General features: G+C 29.8%; 2 long non-coding RNA genes across 2 annotated transcripts; both read left to right on the top strand.

Annotated features, from left to right (window-relative positions):
• The first annotated feature begins 10,936 nt into the window (after positions 1–10,936).
• Positions 10,937–11,708, top strand: LOC114195846 (uncharacterized). Its single transcript, XR_003606585.2, has 3 exons — positions 10,937–11,017; positions 11,130–11,349; positions 11,442–11,708. It is a non-coding gene; the product is annotated as an uncharacterized LOC114195846 (long non-coding RNA).
• A 9,935-nt stretch (positions 11,709–21,643) lies between these two features.
• Positions 21,644–23,617, top strand: LOC114195847 (uncharacterized). The gene is made up of 3 exons (XR_003606586.2): positions 21,644–21,712; positions 22,075–22,254; positions 22,349–23,617. It is a non-coding gene; the product is annotated as an uncharacterized LOC114195847 (long non-coding RNA).
• The last annotated feature ends 291 nt before the right edge of the window (positions 23,618–23,908 follow it).

The following is a 23,908-nucleotide window of genomic DNA, read 5'->3' as shown; positions in this document are numbered from 1 at the left end:
AGCTTCTTGATGTACAAGAACACCTTTGTTTAAATACTCAATTTGTAATCCCAAACAAAACTTTGTCCTTCCAAGATCCTTCATCTCAAATTCTTTCTTTAAACAATCAATTGCCTTTGTGAGCTCATTAGGAGTTCCAACTATGTTTATGTCATCTACATAAACAGCAATTATGGCAAATTCATTCTCGGATCTTTTCATATAAATACAAGGACAAATAGGGTCATTTTTATACCCTTCCTTTAATAAGTACTCACTTAGACGGTTATACCACATACGTCCTGATTGTTTCAATCCATAAAGGGACTTATTCAATTTTATTGAATAATCCTTTTTAGAATTTGCTTTGTTGGGCACATTAAATCCTTCAGGGAGTTTCATATAAATATCATTTTCCAAAGAGCCATACAAATAGGCTGTAACAACATCCATGAGGTGCAAATTCAAACCTTCTTGTGCAACAAGGCTAATTAAATATCTAAATGTTGTTGCATCCAATACTGGAGAATATGTCTCCTCAAAATCAATACCAGGTCTTTGTGAAAAACCTTGAGCAACTAACCGTGCTTTGTATCTAACAATTTCACCATTCTCATTTCGTTTTTGTACAAAAACCCATCTGTACCCAATAGGTTTTATACCCTCAGGTGTGCGAACTACAGGTCCAAAAACCTTTCGTTTAGCAAGCGAATCTAATTCTGCTTGGATTGCATCTTTCCATTTTGGCCAATCATTTCTTTGCCGACAATCTTCAATTGTCATTGGTTCTTGATCATCATTGTCACTTATGACATCCTTTGCTACATTATATGCAAAAACCTCGTCAATATTGACTTTATTTCGATTCCATATTTTATGATTCATGACATAATTTATTGAGATCTCATCATTTTCAACAATTTCAGGTACCTGAGGTTCTTCTGGAACCGAATCATTGATTATGTCAAAAGAATCTTTTGGGACTTTTACCCCCTCGATTAGGCCATCTTGCCTTTTTTCCCTTTTTCTCACACGAGGATTTTTTATCTTTGGAACCCAAAGGCCTACCACGCTTTAGGCGTGTTTGAGATTCATTTGCTATATTAGATTGTCCAACAGGAATATCAATTCTGATTGGAGTATTAGCAGCGGGTATATGCGACTTAGTTACCCTTTTTGTGTCAGTAAAAGCATCTGGTAATTGGTTGGCCAATTTTTGTAAATGAATTATCCGTTGAACTTCTAGTTCACACTCTTTTGTACGAGGATCAAGATGAGATAATGATAATTCATTCCAACCAATATCTTTTTCCAGTTTCTTTCTTTCTCCCCCTAACGTTGGAAAAATTGATTCATCAAAATGACTATCAGCAAATCGAGCTGTAAATAAGTCACCTGTTGATGGTTCAAGATATTTTATTATCGATGGAGAATCATATCCAACATATATTCCCAAACGTCTTTGAGGACCCATCATAGTCCTTTTTGGTGGGGAAATTGGGACATATACAGCACACCCAAAAATTCTTAAATGAGAAATATTTGGTTGTTGACCAAAAACCAACTGTAAAGGAGAGTATTTGTGATAACTTGTTGGTCTGATGCGAATCAATACTGCAGCATGCAGAATTGCATATCCCCAAGTAGTCATTGGAAGATTAGCTTTCATAAGTAAAGGTCGTGCAATCAATTTTAGACGTTTTATCAATGATTCTGCAAGTCCATTTTGAGTATGAACATGTGCTACTGGATGTTCAACTTCAATTCCAATTGACATACAATACTCATTAAAAGCATGAGATGTAAATTCACCAGCATTATCAAGACGAATTTTCTTAATTGGATAATCTGGGAAGTGGGCTCTTAACTTGATCAATTGTGCTAATAACTTAGCAAATGCTTGATTTCGAGTTGATAGTAAACAAATATGTGACCATCTAGTGGACGCATCAATTAATACCATGAAATATCTAAATGATCCACATGGTGGGTGTATTGGACCACAAATATCACCTTGTATTCGTTCTAAAAATGAGATTGACTCATTTCTAATTTTTTCTGGTGATGGTCTTATTATCAATTTTCCCTGCGAACATGCAGTACATGAGAAATCATTGGACTGAAGAAGCTTTTGACTTTTAAGTGGATGTCCACATGAGTTTTCAGCTATTTTTCGCATCATGATATATCCAGGATGACCCAACCGATCATGCCAAACAAGAAATTCATTCTTATTTGTAAGCTTCTGGCTTACAATAACATGCGTCTCAATCGCATTAATATATGTGTAGTACAAGCCATAAGAGAAGGCTGATAATTTCTCCAATACACATTTTTTATTTGACTCAATTTGAGTGATATAAAGATATTCAACATCTCCTTCATTATTTGTCTCAATATGATATCCATTTAGACGAATATCCTTGAAACTTAATAAGTTTCTATTGGACTTAGGAGAATAAAATGCATTTTTAATATGCAATCTTGTACCTCTTGGCAGAAGTACTGTAGCTCTTCCAGAGCCTTCAATTATATTTGTAGTACCAGAAATAGTACTAACATTGACTTCTCGCATTACCAAAGTAGAGAAAAATTTATTACTCTTGAGAATTGTATGAGTTGTTGCACTATCAGCAAGGCACAGATCCTCATCATTGGTGTTAATGCCAATATTCATTCTTCATATAAACATAAATATCAATATTAGAGATTACTTTGTAAGAGGAGAGAAAGAAAAAAAAAAATAAAATAGAGGATTTTATTCATAAAAACATAAAAACTTGTACATATAAAAGCAACATGAATTAAATATAAAACATTGTCTTAAAAATTAATCATAAAATAAAACTATTTTCTAACACTCCCATCACCAATAAGGTGATCAATGCTTCCATCGGGTTTAGAAAAGAAATCACCAATATCAAGATGAGTAGTATCCATATGACCATAATCAGAATCACCATCTTCATAAGCAAAGTGTGTTTCTACATTCTTCTTTTTAAGTGATTCTTGGTAGAGTTCAACAAGATGCTTTGGTGTATAACAGGCACGGGTCCAATGACCTTTACTACCACAACGGTAACATATATTTTCAGCCTTTTTGCCATTATTTTCACCCCTTTCTTTTTCCTTTTTCGCATTCTTGTTCCACTTCTGTTGATGAAGTTTCTCTTTGAAAATTTCCTTTATAACCATGTCCACGACCATGATTAATAGCACGACCACGACCACGACCATGGCTACGACCACGGCCAAAATTACGACCACGATTATTATTATGGTCTTGACCTCGTCCATGATTATATGGATCAGATGTTGCTGCATTCACTTCTGGGAATGGAGCAGAACCAGTTGGTCGGGCCTCATGATTTTTCATCAAGAGCTCATTATTTTGTTCAGCCACAAGAAGGCATGAAATCAATTCATAATATTGATTGCTCCATTCACTTCTGGGAATGGAGCAGATTAGGCGGATCTCATGATTTTTCATCAAAAGCTTTATTGCTTTGTCCAGCCAGCCATGCATAGGCATGAAATAAATTCACAATATTTGTGAAGTCTCTTTTCACAATATTTTTGTTATGAGCAAATTAGTTGCTTTATTTCTTTATTTAATGGTATCCCAATATCCATTGCATCTAAATATATTTCAACATTTAAAATCCAATATAAGGAATTCTTCCTTACAATATCAAGGGTCACAAATCCAAATTTTGCAACGTTTCGCGTGTTTAAAACTAACACATAAAATAATAATATTAATAATAATCATCATCATCAAAATAATAATATTAATAATAATCATCGTCATAATAAAAATATTATGACAGAGAATTTTGCAACGTTTCGCGTGTTTAAAACTCGGTTAAGGAATATAGAGCGTTGTTCTTAGGGAGAAAAAAAAAATATGCCTTCACGCTCAGTTGGATAACCCTCGTGCTGATAACGTGTTATAAAATAAAGGTAATAAGAGAGACAAAGGAGAGGAAGAATAGAGAATGAGAGAGTAGGGAGCAACTTCTGTTTTTATGTGTGTCTCATTACTGATAGGACGAGTCCTATTTATAGGTACAATATGGTAACCCAGAAAGGATATAAAATCAAATAGTAAATACAAAATATTACATCATAAAGAGTAATGAATAATATGATTATCAATCATATGAGTAATTGTATAAATCAATGGACGACCATTAATTCATAACAGTTCATAATTGATTTTTTAAATTTTTCATTAAAAATAAGGTCAAGTTACAATAATTACCAACTGGTAACAAAATTTATTTTTAATATTACGGATGGGTTTTGGTTGTAATAATTATCGACAAAATAATTATGAATAAACTTTAATTGTAAGTTATTACCGATAATTTATTATTATCCATTGATCGATAGAATTTATGGACAAAGATTTAATCAACAAATTTTTTATTATCGTCTTCTCTTCGAAAGTTTTGCTTTGATGAAAGAATTTCGTTATTGCTGACAAATTTTTCTTGTTGATAATTCTACTTTCTCTTCGGTGAATTTTTCTTTTGAATAGTTACGAAATTTTTTTTCTTAACTTAGGTTAATTTGTAAAGATTAAGTTCAACCAAATTTGATATAATCTCGTTCCACAACATTTTATATTTTTTTAGTGCATACTTAACTGTGATTTATTATAGATTGTTATTTTCATTTTATATATTTTACTACAAAAAGAAAAAAAAAACTTCTGATTATAGTTCAATTTTCTATTCGATCTTATATACTATATATGTTATATATGTTGTTCTGTAGTATGATGAGTAAGGTTTAGTTGCGTAAATTCACCATCTATTTATCAAGTTCTTTGCGGTGTTTTAGGGTTTCACTCATCATTCCAAAACTCGGAAGAAATTACAGGCAAAGTGCTTAACTAATTCACATTTAACTCACATTTCAGTTCTTATTGCAAATTAATATCCACGTTGTAATATGCAAAAACTTAATAAAAAACCAAAATATTTTTTTGAAAAAAAATCTAAAATTAATATTAAGAAAAAAAATTAAAAAATAAATAAAGTTAATGCTTTTAGGGTAATTAGTTTAACATCAAAATATATGGGTAGAGATCGGAACGCAGTACTTTGCATGAACAGTGGTTTTCGTAACAGAGCATGAAGATATAATATACCGCGATGTTATCGTCTACAACGCGTTCATGCTCTGTTTTCTGAACAATTAAAGCTACTTACTTCTTTTTTTTTCTTTTAACTTTCCATGAAATTCGTTAGACCCATATGATCAAAGGATTAAAAACATTAACAATTTAAATTGAAGGACGAAAAAAATCAGAAATTTCACATGAATTTAATTCCTATGACTCGATCTGAAAATTTCATACAACAAATACTCTGTTTCGTGTGTCTTGCAACCGGAAGAAAAGTAAAACAAGCAAAATCGCTTCTAATCTCAATCTCCACCCAAATACACAATACATTTGATAAGAACATACCATATATTAGTGCAAACATTTCCAACTCAACCTCTAACCTTTGACAATTTCACAAATTCAGAATAATAATAATAATAATAATAATAATAATAATAATAATAATAATAATAATAACACTAGAACTCATTGCAGTTTCATTCACTGGTTATGTTAAAAACATTGACAATTTCATACTTATTAAAATTATCAAACATTGAACATTTGAAACCACGTATACTCTGTTTACATGTGGCTACGATGACATGGATTATGGTGGAGATTCTAAAGTTAAAAATGGTTCACGCTCTTCTGGTTATGGTTCTACTGGGAATAATTCCAAGAAAAGTCAAAGGTAGAAGCAAAAAATAAAACCATTGCCTAGATTATTTGTGAAACATCCAATGTTAGTATTAACTAAAAGAAGAAAAGTTACCACACAAAAGTAAGTGAGTCAAGTGTTGTTGTTGTTTTGTAGCATAGGTTATTTATCAGAATTACCGTAGTTGTGTCAAGTGAATCTTCGTCAGAATTAATCAAATTGGTGTTGTATCAGTTATGAGAAAATAAATTTGGTGATTAGGTCCTGTAAATCAGTTATGTAGCAGTTTAAAGGAATATCTCCAAAATTTGTTTTGTTCTTTTGTAACAATTTTTAATGTTGTTGTAATCCCTACATTTTGTAAAAGGAAAATTGGTCTGCTTCCAATTTTCTATTGTTAAATTAATACTCCATCCAAAACTCATTCTAATCTATCTTCCAGACCTTACTTTTCCTTTTATTTCCAATTTCATTTCATTGCTATGACTATAAATATGAGAGGATCACGTAATAAAAAAACTGTTAAAGTAATGTGAATAGTAACAAAATGTATAAAGTGTCGGATATCAATTTAATCATTGTCGTAAAAAATATTAAATTGAACATAATATAAAAAAAATAAAAACCCAATTGAACGTAAAAAAATCACATTAGACAAATTAAACTAAAAAAAAAATCAAAATTATATTTAAACCTAAAATAAATAAGCAAGAGGTTTTTGTTATATACTCTATAAACTCAATATATAACCAAGAACTTGTTCCTATTTTAGACAATGACATTTTGTACTGATATCATGTAAGGTTGTGTAATCTATAAAATGGTGCAGTTAATTTTTTTTTTCAACAAGTCTATTGTTCTTGGAGAAGGATAACGAGAGTTAACCAACAAATTGGAGAAGATTAGAATGAAAATATAGCAAGTTAATCAATGAAAAAGAAAAATAACAGTTATCAATGGTGACAAAATCAAATTGCAATGTACTTAAAAGTAACAAATATTTTTAAAACCCAATAGAATGAAAATTGTACAAAATTAATGTAATTTTTTTTAATATTTATTGTTCTCCAAAAATGAAACAAAAATATATGTACAAACAATTAAAATTTACTTAACTTATGAAAATAGTTATGAAATTATTTATTTGGACTCGATCGATAAGAAATAACTTTACTCTTACGCGTCTCTCTTTACAACAAAAAATCTGAATAACGTTTTTTAAAAAGTTGTTTGGATAATATCTTTAAGTGTATGTAAAACTTGGATTGTTTAAGAGAAAATTTTATAATTTTAGCATACTATCTTTCAGAATGCAAAACCTATCGATCTGAGCAACAAGCAAAAGTCCGAAGGAAAAAAGGTTCCAGAGGCAAAGCTCCAAAATAAACAATACCTAAACTCGATAAGATAACATTTCACCGATATATTTAATAGTTTCACAAGTCAAATTTTAAAGTAATTTAAATGTTTTTTTTTCTTTTATAACACTATGAGATACTTTTTAAGAATAAAATTGTGATAAAATTTTAAATTTCAAAACAGTTAATATCTTAAATTTGGTTATTGACTCTATAAGAGAGACTTAAAATCCGAACATTAAATTTTCTTAATTTGTAGCCCTGATCTTTTGCACTTACATAAGTTTTCTCTTTTCCTTTTTAACTGGTTTTTCAGGTTTACTCGCAAGTACTTGTGTGGAAGGAAAATATGCAGCAACAAATTCTACTACTACTTCAAGATTCAGTGTTTTAATTTCCATCTTGTTTAGAGTCTAGTGTTACAGACTAATTTGAACTAAAAAAGTCTATATATATTGTTCTTGGTTAGTAAGTTATTATAGGGGATTCACATGTCTTTATTTATTTTTGCTCATATGTTTGTATTTGTATTGGTTTACCAATAAAGTAAGAATTTATATTCAAATATTCAAGTTAATAACGAGATGTGTGTCAGTTCAGTTTGGTGGATATACATTCAAAATATCTTCATATATAGATCATTAATAAAGCTCTTAATATAACCTGATATTCTCTTGCAATATTCATTACGCCACTGTGGTTCAGTGCCAAATTTTTTTAAAAAAATAAATAAAATTATAAAAGGAATCCAATAGTGAAATTAACAGTGACACCTTGGGTGAATTTATTACTAATTCCTTACTCAAAGTTAAGGAAGATGAAAGTATGTAAAAGTGCATAGTAGCCATCTATGTTGCCCGGATATGGGCACGGGTACGGATACGACACGGACACGGATGCGAAGATACGGTTAAATTGAAAAAATATAGGACACGGGACACATGGTGTATATACATGTTAAGTTTGAAACTATCAACTAACACATTGTCAACTAACACAAAAATGAATCCAATTTATTTATCTAATATCCATTTCGTGAAAAGTAGTGATAGAATAAGATTTGTTCCTTATTTTAATTATCAAAATCATGTCAAAGATAAAAAAAATATCTTTTAGCACCAGTGTAATAAGGGCTTTTGGCCCCGGTTATTTTTGGCATTCTGCCTCGGTTTTAGAACCGAGGCATATTGGGGTGAGGCCAAAATGGGTGCCTTTTGGCCTCGGTTATCACCCGAGGCGTAAAAACACTTTTCTGCTTCGGTTGCCGAGGGACCGGAACCATAGGTTCAACAATATTTTTTTTAATTAAAAATTTCGCAGAGTCTTTGGCCTCGGTTATGGTAAGAACCGAGGCCATATACCCCGTCACTACCCATCAGCAACCATCCATCATCAACAAACCCATTCTCAACAAACCCATTCTCTTCAGATTCACCCACTTTCCACTTTCCAGTTCATGAAAAAAGATTTAACAGAAACCAACAATATTACAGACGAATCATGTGTGTATATCAGATATCTAACAGTTTAAAATATTACCCACTTTCCACAACAACAGTTCAAAATAAAACAAAAACACATAACAAATGAAAAACTAGGATTTCATAAAACCCTGCAAGAACTATAACTGAGATTCATCAGGGAGAGCGAAAGTTGGAGTAATCGCGAAGAGCTTCTTGCGGCGAAGACAACTGGGGCTCGTGAGATTGACTGGGGAAGTGAAGCATGGAACCCCATTTTCCTGGTTTGGGGAATGATCATCATCTTGGGTTGGTGAAGATGAAGATCTTGCAAGAAGAACCACCGGCGACGGCTTGTGGAGACGGTGGCCCTGGTGCGATGGGACGGCGTCGAAGAGGAGGCCATGGTGGCGGCAGATCTGTCGAGCGAAGAAAAGGGTGGGTGGCTGGTGGGTGCAGAGCTTCGCATGGTGGTGGTGGGTGGCTGGAGCAGCAGGTTGTAGAGAGAAAGAGAGAAAGAGGAGAGGTCAACCTCCATGGAAGCCACCGCGCCACCTGCAACGAACCATAACCACGGCCAACCTCCATGGAAGCCACCGCGTCACGCTCAACGCTGTCTGGACCTGCAACCGCACGCGAGCCAGATTCGAACGGTCCTCAACGCCTGCCTGCACCCGTGTCTGTGACCACCACCATGCCATCGGCACGGCGGCGCGGGATGCGGACGGTGAAGGAGGAAGAAAGGGAAAGTGAAGGAAGGGCTTCGCGGAGAGAGAGAAAGTGGAATTGCAGAGGCGGCGCGGGGAGGAAGAAGGCTTTGTGAATTTTGAACCCTAAATAAACCCTATGGCTTCGGTTGTTAGAGGAACTGAAGCAATTGACCCCCTTTTGGCACCGGGTCTCCTTGGACCGAGGCCTATACCCCTGACTTCCAGCCACTTTTTGGCTTCGGGTCCTACTGGACCGAGGCCTATACCGCTCTTTGGCACCGGTTTTGAGTGAACCGGGGCCTATACCGCTCTTTGGCTTCGAGTATTTGGAGAACCGAGGCCTAAAACTTGGCTCTAATTGCAAAATGCCACCGCGCCATTATATGCTTCGGTTTTTGGCCAACCGAGGCATATAAGGCGAGGTAAAATGGGAATTCTGCACTAGTGTAGATTAGACATAATGTGTCCTACAAGTATCGTACGAGTGTTGCTATCCGTTACGTGTCTAACACAGAACACGTTATTTATGAGGCGTGTCGAAACATCATAAGTGGCCATTACTCTTCTATGAGATTTCTGGCTTCAGTTACATTATTTTAAATCATATTTAATTTGCAAGAATAATCAGATTTGACACTAATGGATGGGAATAGTAAAATTTCTTGATGGGAACAATAATTCCAATAACCCCAAATCAACTTCCTCAGGAACTCCATTGCCAACTACTCAGTGTGTTCAAAGAAGAATGAGAAGAAGACTTAAGAGGACACATCTCGTTCAGCGAAATGGCATAGAAGTAGGGTTCCCTTTATTTCTTTCCATACTTCACAAAAACATTTAGTTAGTGACGGACGGATCTTAATGGGAGTCAGGAGTTACGTACATTTGTTGTATTAGTGAGTTACGATGAATTGAAGTATGAGGAAGATGGTGCATGGTGTTTGGGTAATGTAGTCATAGTTTCCAAGCAAAGCATGGTGATTTACCATAAAATTTGTGAATAATGATAAAAACATAAAACTGTGAGGGAATACACAGGAAGGAGCAGAATTAAGTTTTTTGGAACAGGTAGGTTGCAAGTTGAATGTTGAACTGAGAGAAACAGTCAAAGATGATGAGAAGAGGTATTGTGTGAGTTGCAGTATACGTTTTATCATAAATACACTCTCCCTATGAAATGCAACTGTAAATATACCAACAATTTAATCCTTTCTTTCACTTCATATTATTCATTCATAACCCAACGCGTTATAATTTTTATACCTATAAACATTTCAAATGCCCTTTCGTCTTCCTGAAATTCAGTGGAAAAATCTTTTAAAGTCGCCAACAATTTATCTTACAACATTCACTCCTCATATTGATTTAAAATCAAATGATTTATTCGTCCTCCATTTTATATACTACAAACAAAGAAAACGTTTTCTTTTTATTTATATGTTACAGTGAAAACTGTTACACATATAACGAAACTATGATATGAGAACATTAGAAATTTCACCTGTATTTCTGGAATACTTTGTTTCGTGTATGAAAATCCAGTTCTGCAAAAGAACCTTAATTTACTCTGAGTTACACAGGAAATTCCTTTGTGCAATATGAGTTCTTCTATAAATTATACGGTAGATTGGTTGGAGTCTCAACAAGAATCACAACCAAAACAATACAGAATAGAATTTGTATTCATATTGTTCATTGAGAATGACTTCACCAAGCAGTCGCAATGCCACCAAGTAAGGGTTACATAAATGGGTTCATCATCTTCATCTTCATTTTTTATTCATTATTCATAATTTTAGTTACTTTTTCCTCACACTTTGACACTTACTCTTGAAATGATGCAAGAAAGCAAGAAAGCGTAGCCAAGGATTTGATTGAGGGTGGACAATCTTCTACTAAAAATGGTTCTAGCAATGGCCCAGTGAAACAAACTGGAACCAGCAATGGCCCAGTGAAACAAACTGGAACCAGCACTGGGAAACTTCTGAACCCCGATCCAGTGACTAAAGAACCAAAGGGTCCTAGAAGCAAACGTCGAAATTAAACAATACCAAATCACAAACAGGTAACAATATTTCACCAAATTTTCTTAATTTCTACCACCTGTTCCTCGCAGTTACATCACTTTTCTTTTCTCTTTTTCAACTGTTTTTGCAGGTTTACTTTCAAGTTCTCATGTGGATAGAAAATATGCAGCAACAAACTCTATTATATATTACTTCAAGATTCAATGTTTTTGTTTCCAACTTCGTTTAGAGTCTACTGTTTACAAACTAATGTGAGCTAAGAAATAAGTCTACATTGTTATTAGTTAGTAAGTAATGATCTGGGATTCACATGTCTTTATTTATTTTTTCACAAGTTTGTATTTGTATTTGTATTTGATAATAAAGTAACATGTTATAATAAGATTCAAGTTAATAACGAGATGTGGGTTGGTTGAATTTGGTGGATATAAATTCTAAATATCCTCATATCATTAATGAAATAACCTGAGATTATACCACTGTGCTTCAGTGCAAAATTTTTAAAGACAAAATGAAGTTATAAAAACAAATCCAATAAGGAAACAGTGGCCTCTTTGGTGAATTTATTACAATCATAAAAGGATTCCTTACTATGTAAAACTGCTCCTAAATACTGTGACATCATTTCAAATTTCTCTTGCAGTAAAAATGCTTGAGTATTGTTATTAGTGGTAACAAAATTCATTAGCAAAATGGCGTACAAAGAAATGTTTTCATTCTGTTCATAGTTCACAATAACATTTTATATTATAAAGAATTGAAGTAGGAAGAAGATATGGTGTTTGGGTAATGTAGTGTAGTAGTTTCCGAGCAGAAGATGGTGATTTACTATAAGATTTGTGCGTGAATACCCAGCGTAAGATAGCTTGAGGAAGAAGCAGAGTTAGGGTTTTTGGAAGATTGCAAGGAGAATGTTGAATGAGATAAATAGTCAAAGATGAGAAATGTTGTATGAGTTGCATTGTATGGTCTCTCAACGTACGGAACAATATTGAATCAATGTTATAATAAATAAACAATCCTCGCCTTTACCACGCCTCTTACCTCATAACTCTACCATATTATTTTTACAGTATAGATATTTATTTGATGTAATTCATTATTTTAAATAAAGTTAGAGATTAAATAAATGTATTTTATAAATATCTTGATATTCTGTAGAGGCTAAATATCACTCTATGTAGCTATTATATACATGATTTAGAAAGGTTTAAAGAGTAATTCGGTGATTTGAGAATTAGTGTTTCTTGGAAGATACAATTGTATTATGAAGTCGATCAAAATTATATATAATTCAATATTTCACAAAAAAACATAACATATTTAAGTTGATTTTCATTTTATTACTAATGAGATGACAATTAACATCATTTTTACAAAGATCTTGAAAAATAAGAAACAAAATTTGAATTTCTTATTTGCAAGTTTTGGTATTCGCACTACTAAAAAAATTTATATTTCCTGTCAATTTTGTTTTGAAAATTTTTTAGTAGGAAAAATACTTACAGGTTTTGTTGTGAAAAAAATTTGCAAAATATTTTGTATAAAACACTTTTTGCAATAATTTTTGTAGGAAATACTTTCTAATTTTATAATTTTGTAAAAAATAATTATTTACGAAAAAATTATATGTCAATTAAAGTTTTTAGAAAATATTGAAATTTTTAGTAGTATCGAGGTCCTCGTTTTCCAACATGAGAATATATTAAGATTATTGAGATATTATGATTATTTTTTATCAATGATGGTAATTATTTTTTATACTTAGCAGGTAAATTCTTAGCCCAATTCTGAACATTTTTAGTTAATGTAATTTTTTTCTTAACTTTTGTAACAATTACTTGAAATATGAATTTGTGTTGATGGTTTTCATAAATATAAGTTATTTTTTAATTATTATTTTATTTATTGTATTATTTGAACATGAATGTGCTGTACAATTCTTTTTTTTTCTTTAAGTTATTGTCATTAGCAATGGGCAACCGAACTGATGCAAATTTCGTTTCTGTTTAGCCGACGTTATTATAGTGTCCGCCAACATAAGCTTACGCTAATGTTTTAACATCCAGATTTTTATGGTCTCTATCTTTCAAAATACAAAGCCTACTTTAGCATCAATTTTTCTTAATTTGTTGGGTTATAAAAAAAAACATAAAAACCTAATGTGTCGTAATTTTGTATCGGTGAAAATTGATGTTAGCAAAGAAGGTATAACATATGAAATATTGATATTTATGGAAGAGGAAAAGAAAGCCGACAAATACATTCGTGCAGGAAAAACGAGGTGCTTCATTTTATTGCAGTCTGCCTATGAAATGAAAGTGTAATTATACCAACAATTTAATTCTTTCTTTCAGGTCATAAGCAAACGTGTTATTTTTCTATGACTATTTCTTCAAACACTCCAAATTCCATTTCGTCTTCATGAAATGCAGTGGAAAAATCTGTTAAAGTCGTGAACAATTTATCTAAGAACTTGTGCTCACTCATATTTATTTAAAATCAAATGATTTTTCTGATGTTAAAGAGAAAAAACAAAATTCTGTTTTGTAAAAAATATTGAATAACGAAGGAAGTGGTAAAAGTAAACCGAGGGAGAAGAAAACACTGTCTGAGTTAAAAAAACAGAAGATATAAGACGTTGTTTTCTTTTTATTCATAGTCTATTACATATTAAGAAAAGAATATACTACCAAAATTACTACAATACTCATTTTCTTTTATTGACACGTGTTATAAAAATTAGTTTTTTCGTCATTTTAAAACTCTGGTACAAAAGGACCCGGGTTCAAATCCCACAAAAGTCAATTTGTTTTTATTTTTTTCATTTATTTATGATTTCAACTGTAGTATTAATTATAAATAATATTATTATTTGTATTATTTTTATAAGTATTAGTATTTCTAATTATTAATAATATATTATTATAATATTATTTATAGTGATAGTAGTAAAATTATAAAAAATGGTTGTTATTATTATTATTATATGTTACTATTATATATTATTACTATTAGTATTATTAACATTATTAGTAGTAAAGTTATTACTCTTATTTGTAATATATAATATTATTACTATTATATATTTTTGTTAGTAATTACATCTCAATTTTTATTAGATTATGATAAATTATTTTTTTGTCTTAAACTTAAAAAAAAATAGGTATATTGATAAATGTATTATTAGTTTAAAATTTCACTCCAATATTTCATTGTTGATATTCATACCCATTCAAATTTGAAGGATTTGTCGACCATTATTGAATTATGTCAATTTTTGACAAAAATAAACAAATTAAAAATATTTTACTTGATTGATTATCTAATTCATTCTATTTAACTCTTAATGTTTCATTTTCTACAACGAAGATTATCAAAACAAAATTTGGAGTAAGATGAAAGATGAATTTCTTGAACGCAATATGGTTATTTATATTCAAAAATGAATAACTAGAGATTTTTATTCCGGATAAATTATTGATGAGTTCAAAATTTTTTACTATATGATTTCAACTACAATACTAATTATAAATAATATTATTATTTGTATTATTTTTATAAGTATTAGTATTTCTAATTATTAATAATATATTATTATAAATATTATTTATAGTGATAGTAGTAAAATTATAACAAAGATTAGTATTATTATAATAATAATAATAATAATTGTTGTTATTATTATTATTATATGTTACTATTATATATTATTACTATTAGTATTATTAACATTATTAGTAGTAAAGTTATTACTCTTATTTGTAATATATAATATTATTACTATTATATATTTTTGTTAGTAATTACATCTCAATTTTTATTTGATTATGATAAATTATTTTTTTGTCTTAAACTTAAAAAAAAAATAGGTATATTGATAAATGTATGATTAGTTTAAAATTTCACTTCAATATTTCATTGTTGATGTTCATACTTATTCAAATTTGAAGGATTTGTTGACCATTATTGAATTATGTCAATCTTTGACAAAAACAAACAAATTAAAGATATTTTACTTGATTGATTTTCTAATTCATTTTATTTAACTCTTAATGTTTCATTTTCTACAATGAAGAATATCAAAACAAAATTTGGAATAAGATGAAAAATGAATTTCTTGAATGCAATATGGTTATTTACATTCAAAAAGGAATAACTGTAGATTTTTATTCCGAATAAATTGTTGATGAGTTCAAAAGTTTTTACTATAAATTATTTTGGCTCCCCCAAAATTATTGGTTAAGATCCATTACGGGTTATTATTATCAACTATAATTAATAATCATTATTACTATCAACTATAAATATTATTATCATTATTATTAATTATAATTATTTCTATTATTATAGTACTAATATTATTATATTACTATTATTATTAAGAACTATAATTATTATAGTTATTATTATTATTATTATTATTGTTGTTGTTGTTGTTGTTGTTGTTGTTATTTTTATTATTATTGTTAGATACACATTTTTAGGGATGTCAATAGGGCGGGTAAGGTAGGGTAGTAGTTCTATCATACCCTACCTGTTGAATAAATATTCGTCCCGTATTCGTACTCATATCCGTCGGGTACCCCCTATTGTTTTCATATCCGCAGGTATCCAAGGGTACCCGCGGATATTTACAAAATTATTTAAGAAACAAATATTTAATCATAAATTCAAATAAAATAAAATAAAATACATCACTATAATAAATTTTAAATAAAGTTTAAATAAACTCAAGTTCATACAAGTCCAAACAATTATAAAAATAAATATAAAATGACGTTCAACACAATGTGGACATAAAAGAGAGAATGTTCTTTATCTATTGTTATAGATTATTATTATTACTATTATTATTAATTAAAACTATAATTATAATAGTTATTATTATTATTATTATTATTATTGTTGTTGTTTTTATTATTATGTTTACATACACATTTTACTTTTATTTACTATCTATGAATCATCTTTTAGTTACTTGACCCTTTTATTTGTTTTGTTATTTATTTATTTATCTCTTTATATATGTAGTTGTATTATTATTTTTTTATCATTACACGATATTATTTTAGTGTTATTATTATTATTGTTACTATTATTATTATTATTATAGTTAAATACACATTTTACATTTATTTAATACGGCATCATATCTCAATTACTTGTACTTTTTATTTGTTTTGTTGTTCATTTTATTTTTATATTTGTGTAATTATTTGAATTATAAAAATAGTTACTAAAATTATTAAAATGATAAAATAGACAAATAATTTTTATTATGAATAATTATTTTAATTTAACAAATAATAATTAAGAGGATAAAATTATATAAACAAAAGAGGACACAACAAATGTATATATCTTTATATATATGTAGTTATTGTATTATTATTATTTTTATCACTATGAGATATTATTATAATGGTATTATTATTATTATTATTATTAGTATTATTATTATTATTATTAATATTATTATTATAGTTAGACACACATCTTAAATTAATTTACTACAGGATTGTATTTCAATTATTTGTCATTTTTATTTGTTTTGTTGTTAATGTATAATTTTATATATAATTATAAATTATTATAGTTGACATTTTAAAAAGTTTGTAAAAGTAACGGTCAAGTTTTTAAAATTTAATAAATTATTATATTTAAAGGGTAAAATTGATATTTTGAAAAGTGGACACAAAAAGAGAAATCCCCTTTATATATTTTTAAAGGGTAAAATTGGTATTTTGAAAAGTGGACACAACAAGAGAAATCCCCTTTATATATTATTATAGATAAACAATCCGTGCCTCTACCACGCGTCTTACCTCATAACTCTACCATATTATTTTTCAATATAGATATTTATTTGATGTAATTCATTAATTTAAATAAATGTATTTTATAAATATCTTGATATTTTGTAGAGACTAAATATCTCTTTATGTAGCATATATATATATATATATATATATATATATATATATATATATATATATATATATATATATATATATATATATATTCACACGTTAAGTTATAAAAAATAACATAAAAACCTAATGTGTCGTAATTTTGTTTCGGTGAAAATTGATGTTAGCAAAGAAGGTATAATATATGCAATATTGATATTTATTGAAGAGGAAAAGAAACCCGACAAATACATTCGTGCAGGAAAAACGAGGTGCCGCATTTTATTGCAGTCTGCTTATGAAATAAAAGTTTAATTATACCAACAATTTAATCCTTTCTTTCAGTTCATAAGCAAACGTGTTATTTTTCTATCACTATTTCTTCAAACACTTCAAATTCCATTTCGTCTTCATGAAACTCAGGGGAAAAATCTGTTAAAGTCGTGAACAATTTATCTCAGAACTTTTGCTCATCATATTGATTTAAAATCAAATGATTTATCTGATGTTAAAGAGAAAAAACAAAATTCTGCTTTTAAAAAATATTGAATAACGAAGGAAGTGGTAAAAGTAAACCGAGGAAGAAGAAAACACTGTCTGAGTTAAAAAAACAGGAGTCGTTCATCGTCTATTTTCGAACAACAAAAATATGAGACGTTTTCTTTTTATTCACAGTTTATAATGAAATCTATTACACATGTAACGAAACTATGATATGAAAACATTATAAATTTCACCTGAATTTAAATGAACAAGACTTAAACTTGGGAATTATAATTTTCAAAGTTGGAATACTTTGTTTCGTGTGATTATGAAAATCCAGTTAAGCAAAAGAGCCTTAATTTACTGTGAGTTACACAGGAAATTCCTTTATGCAATGAGTTCTATAAATAATGTGGTGGATTGGAGTCTCAACAAGAATCACATTCAAACCAATACAAAATAGAATTTGTATTCATATTGTTCATTAAGAATGAGTCCAAAAATTGATCGCTATGCCAAAAGGTGAGAGTTACATAGATGTTCATGATCTTCAGTTTTTGTTTTCATTAAATATTCATAATTTCAACTTACTGAGGAGAATAAAAAAATATTTTAATTAAAGCCCATATTTAGCTTCTTTATAATAATAGTAAGAAATAGTGATATATACAGATTTATATTAATATTAGATATCTCGTATATGTGTTCTCATTTCAACTTTGTTATCCAAGCATAGGAGTAATTCACAGAAAGTTCCATATTTATATAATACCATGAAAGATTTAATAGGAATCTAAAAATTGTTGTTATTAAATATTCATAATTTTAGTTAGGTTTGTGTTTTTCCTTCAAACTCTGACACTATTCTGGAAATGATACAAGGGAGTATGAAAGCACAGGCAAATATTTGAGTAACGGAAAATCTTCGAACCAAAATGGTTCTAGCGAAGGCACAGAGAAATCACATGAATCCACTGGAGATCATGTGGGCCCAAAGAAAGACTCTGAAGGAAAAAAGGGTTCTAGCAAAGACACAGAGAAATCACATGAATTCACTGGAGATCATGGGAGCGAAAAGAAAGGCTCTGAAGGAAAAAGGGGTTCTAGAAGCAAACGTTGAAATTCATAAACAACACCAAATCACAAACAGGTAACATTTCACCAATTTTCTTAATTTGTATGTAGCACCTGTTCCTTTGCAGTTACATCACTTATATTTTTTTTCCTTTTTAATTGTTTTTACAGGTTTACTCGAAACTACTTAAGTGGAAGGAAAATATATATGCAGCAACAAATTCTACTATTACTTCAACAGTCAACTTTATTGTTTCCAACTTTTTTAGAGTCTATAGTTTGCAAACTAAATTGAGCTAAACAATATAAGTCTATATTTTTCTTGTTAATAAGTTATTATAATTTGGGATTTACGTGTACGTTTATTTATTTATTATTCTCAAATTTGTATTTGTATTGGTTTACCAACAAAGTAGCATGTTATAATCAAATTCAAAGTTAATAGTGAGATGTGGGTTAGTTCAGTTTTGTTGATGTTCATTTTAAATTTCTTCATATAAATCATTAATAAAGCTCTAGCCTGATTCTCTTGTAATTCAAGTTGTTATATTAATTATGCTACGTAATGTAGCTCAGTGAGAAATTTGTAAGCATGGAACAAAGTTATAAAAACAAATCGAATAATTAAACAGTGACATCTTTGGTGAATTTATTACGATTATAAAAAAAATCTTTACTCAAGGATGTTAAGAATCAAAGTGTGAGTCTAAGTCCTACATAAGTTAGAAATGAAAAAGTAGAACACTATATGAGGATAAAGACCTATAAATTCATTGCCTTAAGACTTTTGGTTGAGAATTGTGTCAATATCTTATGTAGTTCGACTCAGGTCTCATTAGTATTGTATCCTTCTGTAAAACCCTCTCTATAAATCTAGCAAAGGAAGATGCAAGAATAATCAGATTTGACACTAACTGCAATAGTCAGAATGTGATTTCAAAGAAGAAATGAAAAGAAGATTTAAGAGGAAAAATCTTATGGGAGACTTATTTGCCAGTTTGCCCTAATTTATTTGTTCGTTTATTTACAACGCAATTGCTTTATGAATGCTGTGGCGTCATTTCAAATTTCTCTTGCAGTAGAAAGGCTTGATTATTTAACGAAATCAATTATTTTTTCTTTTTCATAGTTCAGAAAAACATTTTATTGAGTTATGAAGAATTGAAGTAGGTGGAAGATGGTGCGTATGGTATTTGCGTAATGTGAGTCCCAGTAGTTTCGAAGCAAAGCATGGGGATTTACCATAACATTTGTGTGTGAAAACACAGCTTGAGGAAGAAATAGAGTTAAGGTTTTTTGAAGATGAATGTTGAATGAGAGAAACAGTCAAAGATATGAAATGAGGTGGTGTATTATAATAATAATAATAATAGATAACCAGAACAAGAAAAATAAAAGTATACCATTATACGCTGAATACACGAAATTGATGTTTACTAAGTCAATAACTAAAATAATTTTGATGATTAAATTATAGTAGTTAATTATTACCAGTTAATTGTGAAATTAATTTAATTCTCATGTATAATTTACATCTAACAAGTTATTTAAGAAAATTTCCCAGGAATAAGTAGCTGAAGAAGCTAGGAATTGCATTTGATATGGAAATATGGTGTGAAAGCAAACTCATAGAAAGCTAGGAAATATGGTTGGAGTCAGTATTGGGCCACATGCAGGTCAGCATTGGGCCGAATGGTATGGCCCAAGAGGGATGTAAATCGATGGATCCAGTTTTTCCGTATGTAACGAGATTTTGAAAGCAACTCACGTAGGGGATTTTGAAGTCGTGTCACTTCGTTGTAATTTTTTTTTTAATTTTAATTAACTTCGTTGTAGTTATTTTTTTAATTTTAATTAGAGTCGTGTCAAGATACGAATGTAGTGTATTGTGATATTAATTGAAATTGTGTTAGCTTAGTAAGACTTCTGTATATTATGATATAAATTATAATCGTATCAATTCAGTATAATTTTAGTTCATTGTGTCAGTTTAATACTACTTCGATATATTACGATATAAATTATAATTGTGTCAATTTTGTATGATTCTAGTTCGTTGTTATTTTTCTTTTAATTTTAATAGAAATGATACCAAGTTCTCACGACTTATTCTCTCTCATCAAGCTCGACTTTAAAATTATAACATTTTAATAAATTTGAAGTCAAAATTGCATCAATCTGGTGCTTTTCCCCTCATAAGTTTGTATCTGTGAGAATTTATCTTAGTAGACAAAATGATATATGAAATATTTATATATATTATTGAAGAGGAAAAGAACATTGTGGGAGGAGTTTATATCGGGCAAGAAACGAGGTGCTGAATTTTATTGCAGTGTCGCTATGAAATTGAAGTGTAAATATACCAACAATTTAATCTTTTCTTTCAGTTCGTATTCATTCACAAGCCCGCGCGTTATGATTTCCATAACTATTTCTTCAAACGCTTCAAGTACCCTTTCGTCTTTCTGAAATTCAGTGCAAAAATCTGTTAAATTCAGTGCAAAAATCAAATGATTTGTCTGATGTTAAAGAGATTAAAACAAAGTTCTGTTTTGTAAAAAATATTGAATAACGAAGCAAATGGTCACTAAAACCCATTTTTTTTAGTGAGTTAAAATACAGGAGTCGTTCGTCCTCTATTTTCTAAACAATAGAGAATGTTTTCTTCTTCTTTTTTTTATTCATGTATGAGAACATCAGAAATTTCACCTCAATTAAAATTATCAAGACTTAAACTCAGGAATACAAATTTTCAAAGTTGGAAAACTCTGTTTCGTGTGATTATGAAAATCCAGTTCTGCAAAAGAGCCTCAATTTACTGTGAGTTACAAAGGACATTCCTATGTGCAATATGAGTTGTGTACACAGAACAGAATTTGTATTCATAGTGTTCATTAAGAATGAGTTCAAAAACTGATCGCTATGCCAACAGGTGAGAGTTACATAGATGAGTTCATCATCTTCAGTTTTTGTTTTCATTAAATATTCATAATTTCAACTTACTGAGGAGAATAAAAAAATATTTTAATTAAAGCCCATATTTAGCTTCTTTATAATAATAGTAAGAAATAGTGATATATACAGATTTATATTAATATTAGATATCTCGTATATGTGTTCTCATTTCAACTTTGTTATCCAAACATAGGAGTAATTCACAGAAAGTTCCATATTTAAATAATATCACGAAAGACTTAATAGGCATCTAAAAATCGTTGTTACTAAATATTCAAAATTTTAGTTAGGTTTGTGTTTTTCCTTCAAACTCTGACACTATTCTGGAAATGATACAAGGGAGTATGAAAGCACAGGCGAATATTTGAGTAACGGAAAATCTTCGAACCAAAAGGGTTCTAGCAAAGGCACAGAGAAATCACATGAATCCACTGGAGATCATGTGGGCGAAAAGAAAGACTCTGAAGGAAAAGAGGGTTCTAGAAGCAATGGTCGAAATTAAACAATAATCACAAACAGGTAACATTTCACCAATTTTTCTTAATTTCTATGTAGCACCTCTTCCTTTCTATTTACATCACTTATATTTTTTCCTTTTTAATTGTTTTTGCAGGTTTACTCGCAACTACTTAAGTGGAAGGAAAATATATATGCCGCAACAAATTCTACTATATATTACTTCAACATTCAACTTTGTTGTTTCCAACTTGTTTAGAGTCTATTAATTGTTTGCAGTCTAAATTGAACAAAACAATAAGTCTATATTATTCTTGTTATAAAAAGTTATTTTAATTTGGGATTCACATGTACGTTTATTTTTTATTTATTTTCTCAAATTTGTATTTGTATTTGTATTGGTTTACCAACAAAGTAGCATGTTATAATCAAATTCAAGTTAATAAGGAGATGTGGGTTATTTCAGTTTTGTTCTTAATGGGAACAACGTAATTTCATTGGCAAGTACTAGAAAGTGATTTCAAAGAAGAAATGAGAAGAAGAGTTAAGAGGAAACATATATCTCATGGGAGAATTATTCCCCAGCTAATTACACTAATTTTGATGATTAAATTATAGTAATTAATTAGTGCCAGTTAATTGTGAAATTAATTTAATTCACATGCAAAATTTACATCTAATAAGTTTAGTTATGTAAGAAAATTTCGGAGGAATAAGTAGGTGAAGAAGCTAGGAATTGCATTTGATATGAAAAATGGTGTGAAAGCAAACAGCGCGCAAACCGACATGTGATTTAAGTGGTTTGACAATTGAAAAATAGGTGGAAGCTTGCCACGTTTGCAATAAAACCGCGGAAAGAAGCTTGCAGCCGAAGCAACTATGAGTTCATTCTCATCAATACAAACCTATAAATACGTCCATATACTTCATCAAAATTCAATAAACAAAACCAAACATTGTTTCTTAAAACAACTTCAAGAGTTCATTTTTAAGGTTCTACACGTTGTTCGAAGGTTGAAGCATCTACGTAAGGCAGCATGAGTACTAAGAGCATGATTCAAACTCATCTTGTGTATTACACACGACCTCCTCCTCCGACCAATAACCCCAAACCTACATTCTCAGGAACTCCGTTGCCAACTATTCAGAAAGTCTTTTCAAACAAGAATGCCAAGAAGAATTAATAGGGAGCACCACATGGGAGACTTTATTTCCTAGTTTACCCTAATTTATTTGTTTGTTTATTTATTGTGTAAATGCTTCTAAAATCTATGCCTTCATTTCCATTTTTTCTTGCTGTATAAAGACATGATTATTCTTGTTCTTATAGTAGGAAATGTAACAAAATTATTTCCCTTCCGTTTTTATGTATTAAGAAATCTACCCGGTGATTCCAGTAATTAATAGGCAATTTCTTTTTGGTAGACACGAGTGAGTTATTCAGTTTTTACTTTAATTATATTTTTCAACGATCTTAGTTTTTGGTCCATCGTAAACTAAATGTGCAGAATACGTACATAACAACCACCATGCACTTCAAGAAATTCTTGCCGAGGGACACTGCATATTTCTTTATAATAATGAAGTTCTGGAAAATGACATACAAGTAGTGTTTCCTTTTATCTGTGTTTTCACAAATGGAGACATTTTATTTGGAAAGAAAAATGTTGAAATATTAATGATATATTGACAAAAAACATTTTACAGAAAAGCAAGC

This window comes from Vigna unguiculata, chromosome 9 (assembly GCF_037176805.1).
Source record: "Vigna unguiculata cultivar grain cowpea cultivar isolate G323 ecotype 2 chromosome 9, ASM3717680v1, whole genome shotgun sequence".
Taxonomy (NCBI): Eukaryota; Viridiplantae; Streptophyta; class Magnoliopsida; order Fabales; family Fabaceae; genus Vigna; species Vigna unguiculata.
Note: the sequence above shows the minus strand (reverse complement) of the source record. Positions and strands in the feature narration are given on the sequence as shown.